A 23,060-nucleotide genomic window follows, 5' to 3' on the forward strand; every position below is an offset into this window, starting at 1 on the left:
TACAATTATCCTTCAACTGCTCCAATCAATTTCAAGGTTCTGCTGAAGACTATGTTAGCTGGACAGATACGTCAGTTGCTCGACTTGAGGGCAAAACAAACCAACAAAAAATCAGCTAGCATGAACACAATGTCAGGTTTAAATAGTAATTCAGTCTGATTGTACTGGTCCAATTCTGCTGTATTGGACTGCAGCTGGTGACAGTTGTCAGTTATCTCATTGTGGACAGACTCTATGGTGTTTATGTGAGCTTGGCATAGCAGCGCATGAACCGGTTCTCTAGCTACTGCAGGTCCCAGTTGGAGTGGATCTCCAGCTTGGAACGGATCTAATGGAGAGCAGAATAAGGACTTCCATCACAGTCTAAGACAGTGGAGTTGGAGTCCATTCATGCTACAAGAGACACATTGGAGAGGCAGGCAAATGACATCAAGGACCACTACAACAGCAACCTTTTCAGCCTGCAGGTAGAGAAACAAGAGATGGGATGTGTCAGGGCTAGCTGGTTATCAACAGTGGAACTTCAGAAATCAATTACTTATATATAGCACCTTTAGGGACAGTAGGAAGTAAGAAAATACTGGAAGCATTGTACTTTTTTGTTTTGTTTCTTGGAGATTCACTGGGTTGAATTTTCTTACCATATATGAGAGTTATTAGTCCAAATACTTATACAGAATGTTCATCTTTCTGAGGTGTATGTTTTTTCTCCCTTTTACCCAGAGAACAGCAAACAGCAAGCCTCCTTGTGAGTTTGACTATGTCACTGCATTTCATCAGAATACCCCAGACTCACCATCAGTCTGAACCAGTTCAAATAGCTCAACTCAATCTCTCAGCAGCCGACGCAGAGGCACGAGGCCTAATAAGCACATGCTAAATGTGATAAGCTGCTTTGTAGCTGCTTTTTGCCTGTTATTTTTTTTTTCACCATTCTTTTCTTCCACCCTGGTGATTTACTCACTCCAGGCGATGTGTGTTTTCTGTTCAACATAGGCTTATGCACACCACAGCGCAGTGCAAATACATTTTTGTCTCAATTGGTCCCTCGGTGTCACAGTGGAAAGATACTTGGACAGAAGACAGGGTGAAAAGGGATTTTTATGTTACAAATATTCAAGTGCTAAATCACTGTGTGTACTCTGAGGAGGTTGAGTTTAGTATTTTTAAGAGGCCCCTGTTGGAAACTGTGACTGGAGGCTGAATCCAAAGCGCAGCGCAGCTCAGCACCACTCATGAAAATTCATTCACAAGTACCTGTGCAGAGGTCAAACCAAAGTTTGGGGAATGATGCCAAAACATCTCCCACACATGAAAGCCATTTTTGTCACGGGCGAGAGAGATAGGTGCCATTTGGTTTCAGTTATAGACAGAAATGGAAAAACGTATCTCCCGGTGATTAAAGTAGTCTTATATTAAAATATACTATATGCCTTTGTGTGCGTGTGTTTTTATGTATCCAACTGCTCACACCTCACTTGTGTACTTCTTAGCATATAAAGACAATGAGCCGCTTATGCGTACAGCACTCTAGCGACTCTGTCCCTCTTACCAAAGGGGTGCTCTGACCAGCTGGTGGATTGCATAGCCAAAGAGATGAAAAGCGACTCTCTGCAACTCGCCAGAGTGGTACTGATGGAACCTTTTAAGAGCAGAATTGCTCCAGTGAGTGAAAACATGGCCAACTCTCCGGCTGATGTCATATCCCAGCTGTTACCTCAATCAGAACAGGTCCCACCACGACTAAGTGAGTCTCAGCGCGACGCATTCCACGTAACACGCAGTTGCTGGAAAAGCACGGGGAGCTTTTTGAAGCGCCGTGTCTCCTGCTGGTACTCTTGTGACCCCGCTGCCAACTACAGGGTCTCCAAAGGCCTGCTGGTTAAAAAGAGCCAGGCTCAATCAGCACATGCTTAGACTGGTGATGACTCCCCTCCCCTTGTTGCTGTTAGTCTATCAGTGTTCCCTTGTATTGCCCTCCATTTTCCGTCCTCCATAACAGACGGCACTCCCATGCAGCTGTTGAGAGGTTGTCCCTGATGTCATTTTAACAGTGCCCTGCCCCTCTGTTTAGCATCCATCTTTCAGCATGTGTACCTAAGCATTTTTGTTTGATGACATCTTCTTTGTGGTTTTCACAGTTCAGGCCACTGATTGACCCCCTCTTTTTTTGTGTTTTTTTTTTTTTTGCCGAGCACCAGTATGTGGAATGTTGATTGTGAAGTGTGTTGTGGTATAATGGCATGAGGGACTTAGAGTCCACGTCGGAGCAGTGAGTTTGCTGTCTTCTTGTGTCAACAGCCATTTTAGCCTCCTTTTCACTGGGAAGGGCACCACATGGCCAGCACACACATGCAAAGGACAAGCAGTTATTCGGTTTTGACAAGCAGTGCCAGCGAGACCTCAGTCTGACTGTCAGTGTGTGTGTGTGTGTGTGTGTGTGTGTGTGTGTGTGTTTGTGTGTGTGTATTTGCGAGGGTCTATGAATGTTATTGTCTGAGGTTTCCAGAGAGAGTACCGGAGCAGAATGGCCAAACACCAGGTATACTCTCTTTCTTTCTCGCCCAGGGCAAGGTAAGACATGTTAGCATTCATAGACTCAAAGCACTAGAGGCCAACTAGCTGAAAACAGGAAGGAGAAGTCGACAAATGACATGCACAGCACAGTAAACCTCATTCAGGGTCAGGACAGAGGGACAAAGAGGCGGAAGACTGGGAATGTGGATGAGTAAAGCAAGGTAACGTTTGTTTATGAATATGTCTTAGTGCGCATTGCGGGGGCCCAGAGCTTGTTGTTTCACCGCTAAATGAGTGGCAGTGTTGTTTTTCCCGTGTCATCAAGTATTCAGCACTAACACTCGACGGAGTGTCACGTCAGAGATACAGGAAAGGAGGAAAAAAAATGAGATAAAGACAGAGCAAGAGAACTCCTGTCAGCGCCGACTTTATTAGGTATCACAATCTAACAAAGCAGAGTTTACTTATTTACACTAACAATCCTCGACAGTTCCAGCAAATTCCTCCAACATTGCCAAATGCAACTGCAAGAAAATATCTGAACCCCCAAACAAGAGGAGACTCTATTATTATTTTAATTATGCTCTTTTTGTTTCATTTTCCCCCTGCTGACAGGCGGTGGAGGAGGCTGTGAGCGAGACAACAAGCGAGTGTGTCGAGTGTTAGGAAGCACCCCAGTGATTCTTCAGCAGGTACAAAAGCTGGTATGTAGGAAATAGCACTTATTAAAGTCAATACATATACACATTCCTGATGCATAATTTATGGCTACTTCTGTAGCATTAGAGAACGCATTGGAGAATTACTTCACACGCTACCACAGTTTGGGATTTTTCAAAGCATTTAGAAAAGGTGCACAAAATAAGCCAAAATCAGGGCAAGAATAAAAACCTGGTGAATTTAGGAAAAGCATTAACACTGTTTGAGTGTTCAGGTCATCACAAGGCAATTTAAGTTATGAGATAGACGTGAATTATCTTACAATAAACCACACAGTTTGCCTCTCGTAAGGCAATTTTAAAGGTGATGTCGCTAACAAGATTTCAGACTCCAAAAACAATCCCAAAAAACAAACAAACTGTACAGCAGAGAAAAAATACAAGACAACTTCTATTTTAGTGTAAAGAAATAACATTCTTGTTCCCAGCTCACGTGTCTGCTGTGTCAGACAACAGGTTAATGGGGCAAAACAACTCAATTAAATAAGTCAACAGTTTGTGGTTCCCATGATTTGCGGTGCAGCTAAGCAAGCCAGAATATTGCACATTCCAGACTAAAGCAGGCCATCTGGTCCCCCAGTGCACAAAACCTCTCTTTCATATTAAGTGTTTATTGTTTTCTTAGATTGATGCGTTAATATTGGCCTTTCAGAATGACAGATTAGCATCACCTCCTAATCAGCGCTATTAGAAGATAAATATCAGTAATTTAATCACTGCAGCAATTTCTTTTTTACAATAATAAGATTTACAAATGTAAGTGATTAAGTAATTAGCTCACATCTCTGAAGATTACAGTCCTCTGCACTTTGGTGCGTCTGGTTTTCTAAAGATTACACAGTTTCACTTCAGTCAGCCGCCTTCATTTTTTTGTGAATGAGATTTGTGCTTGACCAGAGCATAAAGCAGTTTGCAAATGACCCTCGAATCCCTTCAAGTGATTTTTTTCTTCTTAAGTGCACCATTTTCTGGGTGGACACACAGCACAAGTGCTGCACACAAGGGAGATGAATGCCTTACATTTATTTCAATTGAAAAATTATATACCTCTTGATAAAATAAAGCTGGGCTGTTGGATGATATATCTAAACAGTTATCAAGGATTTCTTTGTTGCTGGGAGAACAACGGCCCTTGGGCTACTCCAACATTCTTAAGCTTTACCTCTTTCTTTTTTTTTTTTTATTTACAAAGTAATTTGTCGGTTAGTGTTAATTTCCTAAATGCAACATAAAAGGAGCGCAGCGCAGTGAAAAAAAATTAAAGGGGAAAATCATAAAAACAGCAGAGAATCAGGCAAATTGCTTCCATGTGTCGGTGGCTGCCAGAGCTAAAGGAAGTAGAGCGCTGCCTAAATGCCCCTGACCCGCCGAGACTGGGCCAATTCAGTTTGAAAGGCCCAGCTCTCTAATGAAGGCCTAATTTTTATTGCCACTCCATTGACTTCAAAGCAGTTCAGGTTGCCAAACATAATTTCACTGGAGGTATTTTCAGGTGCACTGCAAATAGTTCATAAATAATTTCCCCATTAGTCCAGGCAATGCACTTTTTTTTAGGTCAATGTTTCGTCTGTTAGGTCCCTGCCACACTAGTCCTCTCTCCTCCTGGCCCCGACACTGCCAACAGAGCAGCAGCCTCGCATCCTTTCCCTGCACCCTCGTCAGCCCCTAACCTTAGTCCTCCAGCAGCTTAAGGAGTCAAATACTGCTTAGTGGCCCTGCGAGTTTTCTGTTGAGGCAATGAGGAAGGCTGGCCATAGCTCGGCGCTGTCAGTCCTTTAGTAAGGAGCCCCACAGCCGGGGGTGCACGGCTCCACCATTAAAGGATTAGTGAATTAAAATAAATCCAACCTGAAGAGGCCCAATCACCGTTGGCTTATTGGTTGTGACCATGCTGCCACTTTAAATGGCTACCTGCTATAGAGCACATGAGATTCCCACAGTTTGCCCGGCTGACCAGGGAGGTGTCCAAAACTGGAAGCTTGATTTTTCATAAATTCCATCTGAAGGAGCTCTAACCGTCTCGGTCGCAGACAAAATGACATGTGACAGTTTTATTGAATTACAGAATTTAACTGGGATCCTGGCATACTTAGAGAGGAAACGGGCACTGAGGTCGTTGCATGTTTTTGAGTTACACTAAAACACAGATTTATACGTCGTTAATAGAAGTGTTTAGGAAATTGCTGCACTGTGAACAGTTATTTTTACAACCCATCCTCATTGTTGTCCCACTGTGTGGCATCCAGTCATGGATAAATGAATGCTGTGTGGGTCACAGTATGACGTGTGTGACAGGACTGAGGGACCTCAAGGCCCAGGGGCCGAATAAATAATTAATCTAACTTGCAATGGGCAGTAGATTCCAAACACACACATCCAAAAAGGTGTCTGTGTTAGATAATACTACTTATCATCAATCAAATGTCAAAATGAATATTAAGTTGTGCTTCAACATGTTTTATTTCACCACTGGTAAGACTGTCATAGCACTGCAAAGTTCTTCTATTGCCAGACAGTTAAGTTGCACCTCATTAGAGATTTATGTATTTGTTTTGTTTTCCAGTTTGCATTAGTTTTATATATTTTTGTGCACTAATGAGTCAAAATCTGATCAATTAGTGGGTGTTTATCACTGTTAATCAAATCTGACTTTGCCACACCCACACAATTATGACAAAGCAGATCGTTTTCTAAATGTTAAACGCCTAATAAATAACATCCTAAGTTTTTGTTGACATTGACTCACATTTATTTAGTCATGATTATTATAAGTTATAGAGAAATACTTGTGCTTTCTAATATAAAACATAGCGTCCCAATCAAAAAGGTTTTACTGCCAAGTAGGTTTTCATATAAAAGGAATCTGACTTTGTGTTTTAGTGCATAACAGTAAACAGTAACATATGGAACAAAAAAGTGTTGCATGAAAAAGGCATTAAGTCTTACAAGTTAACTTAGCAGCAAACAGCAGGATTTGAAAACACGTTTTCAGAGAAGACAGAGTAACTTTCTGTCCAACTACAGTTCAGTGCTAAGTTGGCCCTTCAGTTCTGAGGTGACCTTTGACCTGCCCGTAAAAAGGAAAAGGATCAATATGGTCTCACATTACTTTAGTATGATCATTAACAATAATATCCCTCTGAGGTATGCGAAGGCTCCCATCCAAAATGTGGTGTATTCCATCAAATCAACATTTTAATGGATAGTGAAAGCCTCCCAGGATCCTGCAATCACAAGACTAATTCAAAACAAACTAATAATAAAAAGAATCAATGCCATCAAAGCACATGTGTTTCCCATTTGCATTCTCGGAGAAGAAGTGGAATCTTGCGGGGCTGCGCCTTTACTTAGCAAACCGTTAAACCACTTTTTTTCCCCCCTCCTTTTGTCCATGGCTCTGTAAAGAACTTCATAAAAAACTATGAACCTTTTGATAGGTAATAACGCGCGAGGAGGCTCCGAGATGAGCCGGACAGCTCTGGAATCGACTGGCCACCAAACCTCACAGACAGAAAACACCAAGCCGAGCGCCCATTAACCACCCACTCCCCCTCCCCCTCCAAACAACAAGCCACATTTGTCCTCCTTTTTTACATTTAGATGTTATTATTGTTCTATAATTGCATTTCCTTCCCTGCAGCAGACCAGATTCTTTGAAGAAGGAAAAATGGAACACTTCTTTATTGTAAGCAGGCAGGTATTTTGCAATAAACTGGGGTGTTGTCATTGTACACATAACATGTTTAATGTGAAAACAGGCCATAAATCACCGCAGTGATACCTGATTACTCTCAACTCCTTCTTTTTTTTTTCCCTCTCTCTCTCTCTCCCTCTGTTGCTCAATTTATCTGATACTCTCCATCCCAATTCAGAATCTGTGCTTTGTTGTCGTGGTGTTGAAATGTGACAGTGCAGGAATGTGTTTGCGGCCAGTGAGAGCATTGGGATGGGATTGGGCAATTAAATATGTAGATATATCAAAAGACTGTAGCGTTAGCTGAGAAAAAAGAGGCATTGTATTCAAATTGATCTATTTTTTTCCTTCAAATGAACAGTGTTAGGAGTCAGGAGTAAATATACATATGTCAATTTATGCTATTGGGTTTCAAATTAAATCTTGACATGCACGCATTTAACTTTCTATCTTTATTTATGTCACGATTTAATATAAATTATTAGAATAATTGTGTTTTGTGGATGGATTTTTTTATATATATAAAATCTAACTTATTTCCTTTTAATGCCACATGTTGCTCTGTCCTGTTGCTTGTGTAAATAAAATGAGACTAAAATGACAAACTAAGGAAAGAACACCACATTAAGCACTGTGGTTTATTTTCATTCAATCCCTCACGCACTGTCCTGCTGCGGTAAACACTCACTGACACTGTAAATGAGCTGCTGAAAACAATCCCCCAAAACTAGACTACTGTTTACTCCTGTTTGAGTGGCATTTGCTTAAAGCTAAAGTTCCCAGCCCTTTTAGGAAAGAAAATGTTGTTGTTTTTTTTAATGATGGTGTGCGTATTTATGAGCCATTTTTACATCTTTAGTACGATTTAAATGGATTTGAAACTACGAGCCACAGACAGGGTGGGACAGTTGGAAGACACACATTGTTAATTTTGGTCTATTCGTGGGATTTATTAACTTTGCAATCTCTAAAACAATGTAAAACAACACCATCAAAGCATTAATAGGCTTATTAATAGAAACAAAAATTGCACTGTGGAGCTACTCAGCATCATCTGGGAGCAAGTCAAGCATAATAGCTGCTCAATAGTCATAGTCATGAAGCATCTGGATAAGTGGATATTTGCTAGACGGCTGTTGTTCTTCCTCGCTTCTCAAATTGCTTTCTATGTTTATCTCTGTCAGCCTCTTGTTTGGGATCTGATCAATAATACAAGACTGATGTGTCTCATGATTCATGACTACAGCCGCTCTAATTCCCTTACACACACAAACCTTCATTAATGAGTTGTTATTGGAAGAAAGAGAGCCCTTGGTATCTGTTAAACACACATGGGTCCTCTTAATGAGCTCTCTCTCAACACACACAGTCGTCTCTCTGTCAGCTCTTGGGCACAGTCCCTTACACCGAGATTCTGACCCAAAAACATGGTGGACGAGCGCCATTGTTCCACTGCTTTAGGTGAAAATGTTCTTACAGCTGAAACCATTACCTTAACCATACCCCCTTGTTTCAACTGCAGCTCTCATGTTCCTTGAAGAAAAATAAAAAGCACCTGCTTTGGCTGCAGGGACATTATTCCTCCTCTCCGCTGCCGGGATCGAATGGGTCCCTGAGTTTGAGTTGATTTTTGATGGATGGAGATGTGTCCAGACCGGCTTGTGTGCTCTCACAGGCCCTAATCCGGGCCCCAAGAGGCTCCTAGCCATGTCCTTCATCCAATTCCGCCGACTCCCAACAGGAAATGAGGGCTTCAGGGGGCACTGGTAAGGAGACGGGAAGCTGAGTCACATGCAGGGGTACAGACAGGCTGCACACCCAGAGCAGATGTGAAAAGGAAAGAATCCAACGATAACATTCAATGGATCACTGATAGAAAACAGGGCAACTGCCAAAGAAATGCCTTTTCTGTTGTCTTTCTTGCAATTTCTTTAATTTGTTGACATAAATCGGCTCCTCTGAACCCAACATGCAGCTCGGAATTTACACCCAGGAATTACTATTACTCAGTTCTCAAAGAAAAAAAAAAAAAAAAAACCCATCTCAGTTCAAAGACCACTTAAAAAGTTTGGGGGCTTTTGTCTTTGTGAGAAGCGAACCCTCCCAAGCAGAGGCAACCATTAGACGTTCCGGACATAATTAATCAGGAAGAGCAGCACGACACTGATCTGCATCAAACACTCCCCATTTCCAGATATCTCCCCCAGATTTTCCACTAACACTTTCTAATCATAAATAATCACACACAAAAAAGACACTCAATTAGATTAGTCTCCAAAGTCCTGGCATTATGGGGGGAAAAAAGACATTCCTCTGGTCCTTTGCTAACTTTCAAGCTAAAGCGTAATTGCTCTCTGGTGACTTCATGCCAGTTGCAAGCTCGGGGTTTAACTTGCCTTATTAGGGGTTTTCAGAGCTGCGTGGATTGAGTATATTGAGTTTAGACTGACTAGTATGAAAGGGAAGATTGGAATCATCCAAAGACAGTATATGGAGATTAGATTGGGCCTTGTTTTGATTATTGTGCGACATGTTGTGAAGTTATCGTCTGTAACATAATGATGTCTGGAGTTTGTGCCCAGAGTTTTCCATTAGTGAGGCAGGTTTTCAGGGGGGAGAAAAAGGCTCCAGTGAATAACAGCAAATCTTCAGATGCCTACTGAGAGATTTTAAGATGTTGTAGCTGCATTTTATGTGTTATTCAACCAGCATCTTTAATCAATATGACTGACCAGTGCAGCGGTTGTCTTTTGTGAAGAAATCCACTGCTCCTTACTCCGTCCCCCAATGATTTAACTGAGCATCTCAAAAAAGAAAAAGGAAACTGAAAGAATCTATTATAAATGACAGTGCTGTTGCGTGAAATATGACATTTCAGAAAGTGCCTCAAGCCAGCATGTTTACACTGAAGTGATAAAAGCCCTCTAGCGGCTGGAAAAACTATTATAAAGTGACAAATTCCACATATTGATGAAAAACCCCAGCAGACTTTAACACACAAGACCGCTGTCAGTGTTGTTGTTTTTTTAAGGTCTTAGAATAACCGTTCCATAACTTTAAGCAAGAGTTTAATAGTGTAAACATGAGCGACCTTAGCAAAGCAGCGTTTTTAACCCAAACCCGAATGTTTTCTGATTTCTAACCTTGTTGTTTTAAACCTAACCGAGCCTATTGCAATGTCATTCCAAAGGACAGATTTATTCTTCTGCATTAATTTGTTTTTAGAATTCACAGATAAAAACTGCCATCAGTCTGACAGGGGCATCAGATCAGAAAAGGCTTCTATGTGCTGATCTAGAGGCCAGGAACAAACAGCAAATCAAAGTCGGAGGTTGTGCGGTTCGGCTTTAAAACGAGAAAGTCCTTTTGTGTGATTTTAAAATACATGTATCCAGTGTTTCCTTGTGACACAAAGAAGTATTTAAAACAATGAACCACACTTTAAGTTTTATTTTTTTCTAAAATGCCATGTTGTTTTGTAATTTGTTATCAGCGTGCCATTTGAGATCCAATTCCAGGGGAGAGCATAAACACGGATGAGCTCGACAACATCGTGTTACCAGATCTCATCAGTGATAATAGGGGTGATTGGAGTGGGTTTGGAAGGAGTGTGGGATAGTTATTGGCTGGTAAAGGAATCAAGGAGTCACTGCACTTAAAGGAATTCCTTTCCCCAAACCCCAGATTTTTTGTTTCTTCCTATGCCAACTGAGATTACTGCATAAGGGTATTTCTCCCTGCCTCGTCCCCCCGCTGAAAGAAATTGCATTGACCTCTTCTATCTATTGCTTCCATATGCGAGCAGTTATCTCTCTTGCAAATGGAAATGAGACCCAAAATTGCAACAAATGGGGCCATGCCACTGAATGCAGATGTTCTCCGCTCCTCGCCCAGAGTACACATGCCCGATCAAATTAACTTTAACCCCTCCGCCGACAGAACAGACATCTCTTTTACAAACCCTCCACTCCGGCAATTTGTTTTGAGTCGAGGCCCAAGGAACAACTGTATGTCCACACGTGGTAAATAAGAAGTGATGGTATCAAACACCTGGAGCAGGCAGGGGGATCGGTGTTACCCTGCTGGAGGGGCCCCAGCATCAGCCTTTTCCCGTTTCCTATGCATGGACCCGGTTTGGCCTCCTGGTCAGTTTCTTCTCTTCGGGTTTCCCTCTCTGCTTGCTGTGAGGGGAATCGGCTGTTTGACGGAGAACACCTGCTCGCGGGGTGATTCTAGGGGGTCGAGGCTGAGGAGCTACAGCGATGGAGGGATGAAAGAACCGCGAGAGAGGGGTTGAGGGGGAAGATTGTGAGAGGCTAACAGGTGCTTCCTCTGTGGGACTCTGGGAAAGACTGGTAATATATGTAAATGGGAGCAGACTCTTGGTGCCCATATCCCTTCATCAAGTCTCTCTATCTTTCTCTCTCTCCTTTTCCACTCCCCCTCCTTCTGAATAATAAGAAAAGCCCTATAAAAGTGGCCTCACAGATAATTTACCAAATTGGTTAAATGTTGCTGAGAGCCTGGAGTGTTAATATGCTTCCATTCAGAACAGGCAGAGGTCAGAGGAGTCACTGGTTAGCAGGAACCAGACAGAAACACAACAGCGCTCTGATGATCCCATCCCACACAATGCCCTTTAGGGTTGTTCTGTAATGACCAGCGTGTCTGAGCACATTTACCACTACATATATCCACACCGGATATGAACTGTGTTTTGTTTACACGCACGTGCACTTGTGAATGGTCTCGATGTGATTGTTGATGACTATGTTCTTTATCTTTGGGTCATTTTCTGCGTGTTTTGTTGCATTCATGCACGCACCTATAAATCTACAGTGGACAAATTCTTATTTTCTTTCGTTGCTGCCACCATCTGCTCTCCTTTAGGGACCCCTGATTATGGCTAATGAGTGTTTCCAAGCCCAGTCCCTCATCTATCTCAACAAAACCCAAAACACAGAATATGTCCCTGCTATTTCTCCTACACAGAGCCCTTTCACTTGCACACATCCATCTCTCTTCATCTTGTTCACAGCACACAGCAGCAGCAGCAGCAACGGCAGCAGCGGCAGCATCACCGCGGCTAAATCCTTCCCGTCATTTATAAGGCTGTCAGCTTAATACACACAAATATTACATACATATAGAAGGCATGCAGAATTGGAACGTACAGGTGCTAACTTATTTAGCCGGGTCTGTTCCTGGTCCAGGCTAATGAGGAGCAGGTGAGTGGCTGTTGCTTTAATCAAGTGGAGAGTGGGCCGCGCACAGATTTGCAGCTTGTTGAAAGGCCAGTCGTACACATGGGCTTCATTATGGGGTTAGGGGAAAATCAGTCAGGAACAATTGTTTTCCCACTCCTGCTGCTAAACTGGAATAGTTTTCTGTCTTTATATCTCATGCACACACACACACACACACACGCACACACACACACACACACACCCCAACTGCACATATAAGAAGATGATAGATTCCAACTTTTCTGTGTTGAAAAAGGAGGAAAAAATATCCCCTTGCATCTTCTCTAAATACAGGCTTGAGCCAGCGTGACATCAGTGAGGACAGAATATTATTAGCTTTGCCAGATAAAGTGCAAGTCGAATATGTAGCCAAATATTTATTTTAAGTAAGTGAGCATATTCTTTTTGTTCATTCACATTATCAGGTACATAACTAAACTCCCCCAAACACAATATTTTTACCTCGATATATAATACACAAGTAGCTATTTATACTATAACAGCTGTGCAAAATGGTAATGCAAAAGTTAATTTCTTGCAAATGGTTTAATTTATGGTGCAAGAAAGGAACTTTAACCAAACCACAAAGAGGTCTGAATGAAATCGGTTAAATCACACATCTGCAAATGCTGCATCATTTTAGAGAAAAGTAATTAAACTGTAGTTTAAGTGGCTATAATTCTTTAATTAAAAACAAACAAACAAAAAAAAACATTAATAAAGTGTAGAATTTTTTGTTGATGAGCTACAATAAAACTGAACTTAATTACTGAAAACTGCTGAAATTGGCTTCAGGGCACATTTGTATTTAAATTGTAAGCCTTTGTCTGCTTTTTATCAAAATGCTTCAGGAGAACCAAGTGCGTCACAATTAGAAGCAAAGGCAACGGGATAATCCTATGTGTTTGGCTTGTTTTTAAGAAAAGTGAGTCAAAATTAGATTTATTATACTGGTTTGTACGTTATATGTCATGTGACTCAGTTTTAGTTTTGTTGTTACCAGCAATGCAGCACACCTTTGTCCTGCTCTGTGACTCCATGACTAGCTCGCATCGTCACACTGTGCAGTTTGTCTTGCTCACCCAGCAGCCAAATCAGGTGCTGAGTGGAATTCATTTTCTGAATAAATATTGAGGTAGAGCGCAGTTCTCTCTGAACAACAATAGCACAATGAAGTGGAACCAGAAGTTTCCTTTTGCACGGTTTATTTGTGTTCTCTGTCAGACAGCTGATATGAAATACTGTCATGGGACCCGTCACCAAAGTGGTCAAATTGAAATGACAGCAGATTTGGGTAAAAAGGAATTACAATTTATTTGTGTAATTAATATACTTTTAAACTGACTACATGACAAATTCTGCAAGCAGGATTTGTTTCACTATGAATCAAGATTTGAGTGTCTTAAGTGGGATAAACAAAAGAGGGGAGGAAAAAAAAAAACATGTCGGTGGGCCACAAAGAGCTGTTTGTGATTTATGGACCACTGGGGAGGTATAAAAGCACATTCACACAAATTATTCTTACAATTCAGACAAATGAGCAAATAACTCCATGTTAGTCTTGATGGGAATATATAACTATTTTACAGAGTTACAGCACGGAGCCCCCTCATTTCTAGTTTAAATGGAGTGACTCTTAAGAATTATGACGTTGAGGGACTACCATGAAACTGAGGAGGCCTGTGTTTAAAAAGTTCACATCTGCATTTGATGAATAGGCACAAATAGGCTATGTTATAAATATGCCGTAGCTGGAAGTAAATAGTTATTTGACAAATCAACGTTTGATTCGCAGATTTATCGGCAGATTCATTAGAAGTGCTCCCAAGTTAATACGCACATAAAATACTGTAAATTCTGCTTAATTTGAGATTTACTTTTAAGAGCTGCTGTGTCAAAGTGTTACATTTCTGAAACCTTATTTGTTATATCCGTTGTTCGAGAGAGTAGCTGAAGACTTTAGTTTTGTTTATCTTTTCGGAGTAAATACACAAAATATATATGAAACCCACAGAGGAAAAAAAAATCCATCATGCATCCTCTTTCTTTTCTTCTTGTCTTGGTTCCTTGAAGATTTCTTATCATCCCAGCTCTCTACATCCCCAGCAAGGCCACAGAGCTTTTACCCAAAGCGTTTATTCATGCAAACCAAATCACTTTTCTGTTTACCTTAACAAACTTACTTCACATTCAGTGTTTTTTTGTTTTTTTTTTCATGTATTTTTATTCACAAGGGGGATGTGTAAAAGCAGTGTTGGCTTTCTGAGTCTAAACTTTAACGACTGCTTAGTACTTAAAAATCATACGCTTTATCCTGCAGTTGAACTTCCTGCGGTGAAATTTAGACGAAGCGTGTGTGTTTGGTGGGTATGAACGCAACAATCTCTGCATTCCAAAGTTGGAAAAATTAAACTTGACCTCGAATTGCGTCTGCGAGACTTGTAGTGAACTTCGGAAGGTCATCCCCAAGTAAAAGCAAGGCCTGGTTATGCATAAAACTCGACTGGCTGATCTGTGACAAAGCTGCTTAATGTGTCACTCCGCTGACAGGCTCCCATCAGTCCTCATTAAGTCCAGCCATGTCAAGAGTGTCAGCCGGAGTCTCTCACCATACACCAACACCCCTGCCATATGAAAGCAGGTGACAGGAGGAGTTACTGTCATAAAGGAGGGACTGTGAACTCGCACCAACCCCTCGATGACTGGAAAAATACTGTGCAAAGATGTAATAACAAGAAGTGTTTTGGCCAGTCACTGGCACTGAGCAGGGAACAATTAGGAGTGTATTTTTTTTTCCCTCACAGAGGTCTCTCCTCGGAGCCAGGAGGCCGTTAACTTGTTTCAGAGACACCCTGCACCTGTAGCGCTCTGTGAAGAAAAGGGCAGGCATGGGAGTGTGAAAAGAACTTCTCGTCAACCTTCGACCCCTGACCTCCACGCCGCTTGAAAGTGTAAAAAACGGGTGGCAGAGGAAGACTTTGTGTTTGATGGAGAATGCAAAGGAGAGTGGAAAAACGAGGTAAACGCCGCAGTTAAGTTGATGCCTGTTAGCTGTGCTGGGAAGAAATGTGATAGCTGTGTGACACTCGAAGCTCTCCATGTCGAAAAGGTCCCGTTTTTATTTGGCTTTTTATTGTTTTCTCAATGTGCTCAAGGGAGAATGACTTGTGAAATGAAACAGAAACAGTAGATATTTATGCTTTTAATATATAACAAAGCCATAAATGTAAAGGCACCAGTACATTTGTGGTTTTGTTGCATTGTCATCTCAGATTGAATATCATTCAGTAGGTGGATAACACTGAGACACACTCAGAATGTGCCTCTCGTTTGCCAGTAGGTGCAGCTGTAGCTCAAGCCAGCAAAAGAGGAGTAGAGGAGTTGCGGGGGGGATGTGGGGGGGTTAATGTATGGTCTGAGTTAAGTTAGAGTTAATTGAGGGATGATATTAACAGACCATGAAAATTTCTGGAGCGCTGTTTTGGAGCTAAACCTTCTGTAGCATGAGGAAACTGGACCACTTGGCAACAGACATGTTAGGGGCGACACTGGGAAACCGTTTTCCTGGTATCCCATTGAGCCTGATCGGCTTTCCAAGTACTAAGAGGGAAAACAGACGCTGTTTGATTAGTCAGAGTAAGCATCCAACAGATGCTCGCTTGCAGAGGAGCGCAAATGAATCCCGACTCAAGGAAACTGCCACAGTCGGTTCTTATCACATTATGTTGTTTCCATTATTGCATTGGAAGTGATTATTTAACTGCATAAATCAAATAAACATACAGCAGAAAGCACGCGCAAAGTCTCGGTGTATGTCAGGTGGATTTCTTTGACGCCTTTGAGTTCCCCGGAGTAGGAAGTTTCACCAGCAGGGTCTGCTAGTCACACGAGCAGGTCTGCTTCTTGTGGGTACGACCGTGTTTCCGCTTTGGCTGGTGGCCCTTTTTTCGTACAGTCCTGCATGATGTATAACGGTCTGAGCAGCAGAGTGTCTGTATATGCTCCTGTGTTTGTGTGTGTCCGCCTGGCCTGCAGACCGTAAAGCTGTCTTAACTTAAGCAGTGATTAATACACCCATCACTTTCTAAATGCTGCCTGCCTGTTCTCCAGCCTCGGCCTCCACAGAGCACACCAATGTTTGCCTTTCCCAGAGCAGCCTCCCTTTACGACAGCGCGGGGTCAGAGGGAGAAAAGAAGCATTCTTTAATTTGATAATTAGTCCGCTGACTCTTTGGGGTGAAAGAAAAGGATTGGCCTCATTAGCCGTAATTGTCTAATTGCCTTTCATCTAAATAGTCGGTAATTTTCACTTCATGGATTATACAAATACCATAAATGCACCTCTGTGTTATTTGTGTATCTTGCAAGTCACCTCCGAGCGAAAAGGCAAATTCTGCTGACAGGGCCTGCCGCAGTGAGAGATGAGTGTGTTTAAATAGTGAGACGGGCGGAATGATTGAAAAATAGACTGAAGGGGGTACAGTGACAAACAAGACTGAATCGAAAATGTTGATCTGCCAGTAGAGTTACAAAACAGGAAATCTTAATGTGTTTGTCCACATTCAGTATTCCCATTTCAGATTTTTTCTTCAAATGACTCCTAAATGAAGCATAGAAAAGTGAACAGACAGTTCTATAGGTTTATTCTACAGCCACCAATTTAAACATTTTTAGTCTGCTTTTGTGAAATCCTGTTCTTTTTTTTTTACCTGGTTTATGGCTGTAAATGCTACAATACCTCGAGCCTTGGCTTTGTCAGAGGTATTAATTGTGTCTCATCTTTGCAACTGGCAACGAAACTGGCCCAAAACTAAATTGATTTAAGCTTCAAACAGTAAAATCAGTTTGTTCTCCAGCCTAATCTTTAACTTCCACCCCTTGCAGCACATCTAACTGAATTTTAAGCCTTGTGAATCGTGGACTTGGAAATCATGAATCATCATTCACGCTGCCAAGATGCTCAGCACTGATTCTCACTGTCCTCAGTTCAGTATTTCATTAGACCATGCTACATTCAGTTCCAAACCCAGCAACACAAGCACTGCACTTCAGCTCAGCAGCCTGTTATTATAACAGAATTATCACATTATGATTGTTTCTGTGGCTTCAATAAGCTTTTTAAGTCCCTTTCCAGTCATTCATCAAATCCCTCTCTGTGTTTCAAAAGTACATATCTAGAAGTTTTTTCCATCAATCCCTTCATACTTTAAAACGGCTTAAATTTAACTCTACATGGTTGCCACTTTAGAATGTGTGGATGTATGAAGTCCCCACCTTCTTCTCCACCCACCCCTCCACCACTTGCTGCATCTCGAGCACACCAGCTCACCTACAATTCTCCTCAAACTCTGTAAAGCTACTCAATACAATGGCAAGTTGTAGTATTGAAGTATTTCATCAACACGTTAGAACTGGAAACCAATTCTAAAGGAAAAGATTGATATGGAAAGTCCCACTCTGCAAGTTATCAGGATTGGTTCTTTAAGTTTTTTGGGGAAAAAAAAAAAGATTTTAATCCAAATATGTCTTTAATGAGGAAGTAATGTACTGAAAATTACAAGTCACTATTGAAGTAGCTCCACGACTAAAAGCTACAGTTTTGGTCAATGACAATAGTGATTCAGTACAGTCAGAAAATTTACTGATAAAGATTCACTTGTTTTCATGTATTTCACCCCTGTTCTTAACATGTTTCTCAGCAAAATGCACCTCAGCAATCATTGTTATTTTCTCATATTATCCTATTTTATGTATCTGCCTTGTGCCTTGCACTTTTGCTGAAGAACGATTTTCTAAATTGATCATCTCTTAAACAAATGTCAAAGAGTTTAATGCCTGTTTAGGCTGTAGAGGCGCTCCAACTACCATTTATGTGGCATTGTCTGAAGAAAAATGAAAACTTTACTTCAGGATCAGGCCCCTTTTTCTTGGCTTAGACTTCCATGTCTTGACTCTGCATCTCCCAGTTCAATCATCAATTTTCAAATTTCTGCCAACTGCATTACAACATATCTGGGTCTTTGATAGAAAGCCAAAGGTATGAGGTTGGACGCATAACATTTTTAGGGTAAGGCAACTATGACTCCCAAGGTGCATTTTGGCAAGAAAAATTCAATCACCGGTCTTAAAATTCTGCTACATGACCCGCTAATAGCAGGCAAGAGCTAAAGATTAGGCCAAAGAAGGCTGAAAACAGGTCAGATCAGACTAGTGATTTCATCTGGGTCAGTCTTGATATAATTTTAATGGTACTGCATTTTGTGAACATCTGTGAACAACAAAGCATTTTGAATTTGCACTTGTTCTGATTTGTACCTCTAATTGCATCTTCCTCTTAGCAACACTGCCAAAGACTCATGTTTATTGTTGTGTTTATGTCAGAATTTAGACAAAGTGTGGTTTCCCAGACTCAAAGTTGAAATTACTCAGACTGGAGGTCATTACATAAACCAATCGTTGACAGTTAGTTAAAGGAATACTTACCTTTACAGACGGAGCTAATTAAAAAAAAGAAAAAGAAAATTAGCCTATTTTGGTATACAAGAATAATGAAACCTATTTCCATGCCTACTGTTTATACACTGGGCTGCAAGGTGACTCGGTGGTTAGAACCATTGACTCACAGCAAGAAGGTAGCTGGTTCGTGTCTCAGTGAGGACACCGGGATCTTTCTGCATGGAGTTTGCGTGTGCACCCCGTGCAATGTGGGTTCTCTCCGGGTTCTCCGGCTTCCTCCAACAGTCCAAAAACATGTTGAGGTTAATTGGTGATTCTAAATTGTCCGTAGGTGTGAATGTGAGTGTGTTTGGTTGTCTGTCTCTAAGTGTAGCCCTGTGATAGACTGGTGACCTGTCCAGGGTGTCCCCTGCATTCACCCTAAGTCGGCTGGGATAGGCTTCAGGCCCCTTGCGACCCTAGTGAGGATTAAGCGGTGTATAGATAATGGATGGATGGATGGATGTTTATACACTAGTGAAAGCCTTAACCTACTACCTGTGAGTTTTAGTCATTTTTGGCATCCAGACACAGCACTGAATTAGCAGTGGCTATCAAATGCATATTTCAGATGCTTTTAGGGTTTTAATTTTCATATCAGTGAGCTTGAAAGCATTTAAAAGCCAACTGGAGCTGGATTTTTGTTTTCATATTGCCTGACCGGGTTAACAACTGATAAAATCATCCAGCAGCTGTTGTCATTTCAGCACAATCAACTGTCACACACACACAAAAAAAAAAACTGTTGGAAAAAAAAAAAGTGAAGCCAGCTGCGTTCGTCAACTTCCATTTCAAATTAAAAACCCAGTGTTTTGAAATATCTTTCCAAATTCCAAATGAAAAATCTGGCACTGTTAACGTTACAAACATCCAGCACTGCATACTGTGCAGATGTAGCTTGACGGGCGTACGTAGCAACAGTAACTAAGAGGTGCAGGGTGGGTAAACAGACAATTATCCTATAGTTGAGGTGAGTGGTTTTTAAAAGGTTTATGTGTAAAATATGTAACTTGGACCCCATCAAAACGGCAAGAATAAGACAGGAGAGACTTTTCTAGCCTCTGACTCTGCTTGTGTGTGTGCATGTGTGTGTGCAGGACTGGGGGGTGTAGAGGGGGGTTGCCTATGCATTAACACAGACATAAACAGATCAGCATGTCTACAGTACACTGCTTCACTCTTGAGTCCCACCTCCTTGTGTATTACGCCCACGGGAGGCATCATCCCTCAGAAGACGAACAGGCCTGTAAGTGAGCAGTCTTTCCTTCATTCACACCCCCGCCTCTTCCCCCCCTAAAAAACAGAAAACACACTTATCCATGCTGGGGCCACCTGCCAGCGCCAGCCTGTCCTTTGTGTGGATATCTGTATAAGCCTGGGATTCTGTTACCCCCGTTCCCCAGAGAGGGCCGGCACTGCTGCCAGGCTACTGATAGACGGGATGCTTGAGCAGGATGACACACAGCAGCTCAGTCACAGGTGGAAGTACATCACTTGTTATCTGTGCAGTTATAGGCAGCCCAAGTCCCCCAACACTTCTGGGTTAGCTTTTGCTCCACCAGCTTGTTGTTTAATGTTATTTCCCATTATGAGTAGTTAGTTCAAATGCTTTCTGAAGTGTGAAGACATGACATTGTTAGTGTTTTCATTGGAGACAATGGTGAGATAGTTTATTTTGTTTGTATTTAACAGCCCTTTTTGTTTTTTTTCATCCGGGTCAGATTCATGCAATGAGTGGTTATTGGAAGCTAACAGATTTTTTTATTTTTTTATTTTTTTAAATGATTTTTAAACTCATGATATCATATCTGAGTAATTATTTAAGCTTGGCTGTATAAGAATAATAGGGATAGTGAGTGATAGTACACAGCAAATTTTATGTTTGATGATTGACATCGATGATGCAAGAAGCCACCAAATGCAATATTTGACATTTGGTGCAAATTCAAAAGCTAACTGACCATTACATTACCATGATTCACCAAGTGGGCTTGGCAACTGTCAGAAAAGGGCTATGGGCAGATATATTTGTCAATTGAAACTGAATTTGAATTGTTCAATTTGAATAACTCTGACAACAATTTAAATTTAATTGAGTAATTCTAAATTTAATTAATTCAATTGAAACTTAATTGCAGTAAACCTGAAATTAAATTCAGTTGTTCTGAAATCATAACTCTCCACATTTAGTTTTCACAATTTAAATTCAGTTTTTGAAATTCAAATTCAATTTACAGAGACACAAATTCTGTCATTAAAGAAGAGTCATCTTGAGCTGTGCATAAAAAGCAGTTAATCAGACTCAACTGTTTTATTAGTTTTTGTAAAAATTTTCTTTTACAAGACAATAAGAGAAAAGCCTATATGAACTTTCTGTGTTTAAAGAAATTGTTCATCTGTGCTTGAACTTGAATTTGAAATCCAGTTCCTTTGTACAGTCACTAGTTGTCTGTTCAGTTCCACATTACATGGCTCAGTTTCATATTTTATTTGAATTTTTCAAGTTCAACAACAGTAAATCATGTAAATGATTAAATTACCTAATTTCAATTCCGTTTCAGGTAGCTCATATTTCTGCTCAGTACATCCCATACATTTCTGCAATGTCATTTGGTAACCATGGTAACAACTACACCCTAAAAAAAAAACACTTTTGGCAGCATTTTACTCTGAAAGCATCAGTCACACAGACTAAATTCTTCAGCACACATCCTGAAAGGGCTGAATGTATAGCTCTGCTTAAGTATCACAAAACTATGTCTAACTGACAGCTGTTCATAAGGATTGGTATCTGCAGTTTTGAAACTGATGAAATGAGATGTCTGTCAGCAGACCATAATGTTTACAAGTGGAAAACTACACCAAGAGCAAGCAGGCCAATTTTAAATTTGGTATTGAAAATAATCTGTGTCTTGTTAAAACACTGGTGAATGGATTCTGAAAAGAATATGAAAACTGTAACTTAACTGTTGTAGAAATCAAATGTATTATTATTATAATCAATATTGTTACTACATGTTTATTTGAGATAATAGAGAAAACTGTTTGGTGGCTGGATAAATAAGAGCAGAAATATCACATTTCTATACTAGCATTGTGTGTATTTCAAAAATGTTAGACTCTATAGATACAGACATAATTCAGTATTATGAAAAACAACTTTCAACAACATCAACGTCCCCTGAAGGACTAATGGACTGTATTGTTACATCTTAGAGACATCTGGGGTCAGTAGACCTAAAATTACAGCGAGCCCTCAAGTGTGGCTTCTGAAATATCATGTAGGAGATGCTTTGAGGATTGTAGTCATAAATAAAAATGAATTATACGGCACATGTCAGGACCTTGTTAGTGGTTTTGTGCAACTTGATCGTTCTGTGGGGTTGTGGTTAATTCTGTTTACACGGCTGTTAAATGAATGATAAATAACGTTGATGTTACTCAATCCTCTTTCAAAGGACTCTGAGTGAAACATGCACATACAGTAGTTTAGCTCCAAGGACGGAGACAAACATAATCTTAGGCTTCACCTTCTAGACTAACTGTCAAATGTAATTGTAGGAAAGTATTCGGGGGACTCTCTTTCTTAAATCAATTGGAATTATGTAATCATTGCGGATCTCCAGCAGGAGTAAGAAGTATAATGACTTTTGCATGTCTGCATTAAGCAGCTCTCAGTCTCAGAGGTCTGAATTGGAATTACAGCCCATCTGCTGAACAAGGCAGCAGGGATAGAGATGATTGCATCACAGGATCATCCATTAGTGCTGTCATCTGGAATCCACCGTGGGACCACAGTGCAGCGAACTGCTCGGCTCGGACCAGTTCATTTAGCAGCACACAGCGGTTACAGCAGCAGCAGCAGCAGTCTATCAGCGGGTCAGATGTGCAGGAGGCTGGCAGTCCGGTGTGAGCAGCACAGCCGTAACTTTCTGATTAAAGCATCTGTTACTTTTCTGATTGAAGCACTTTTCTTCCCACTACTGGTACCAGTGCACTTTTTCTTTTCCTGTAAATTTGCTGACTGTTGTCATCATCATGTCCGCATATAATCAACATTTTTGTCATATTTCTTTTATAATAACATGAGATTGAATGTCTGTGCAGCCTGAAAGGGGTCACTTGTAATAAGAAACCGACAGAGAATTATCACTTGACTCTGCAGTTCACCTCTTCACAGCTTTACAGCTTCCTTTAGCAGATTGTTTTGGGCTTTTTTCCTTCCTCTACTTTACTGTTTTGGCTTGCCCTCACTGATGTCATAAAGTCGGCACTGGTAGACATCTGTTTGATGCAACAAAAAAAAAAAAAAAAGCATATGCCATCTCCAACAAATGGCAGACAGACAAAGTTAGTGACTTGCTGGTTAACATAGTGAAGCATTTGGTA

Source organism: Stegastes partitus, unplaced genomic scaffold (genome assembly GCF_000690725.1).
Source record: "Stegastes partitus isolate 25-593 unplaced genomic scaffold, Stegastes_partitus-1.0.2 Scaffold7, whole genome shotgun sequence".
Taxonomy (NCBI): domain Eukaryota; kingdom Metazoa; phylum Chordata; class Actinopteri; family Pomacentridae; genus Stegastes; species Stegastes partitus.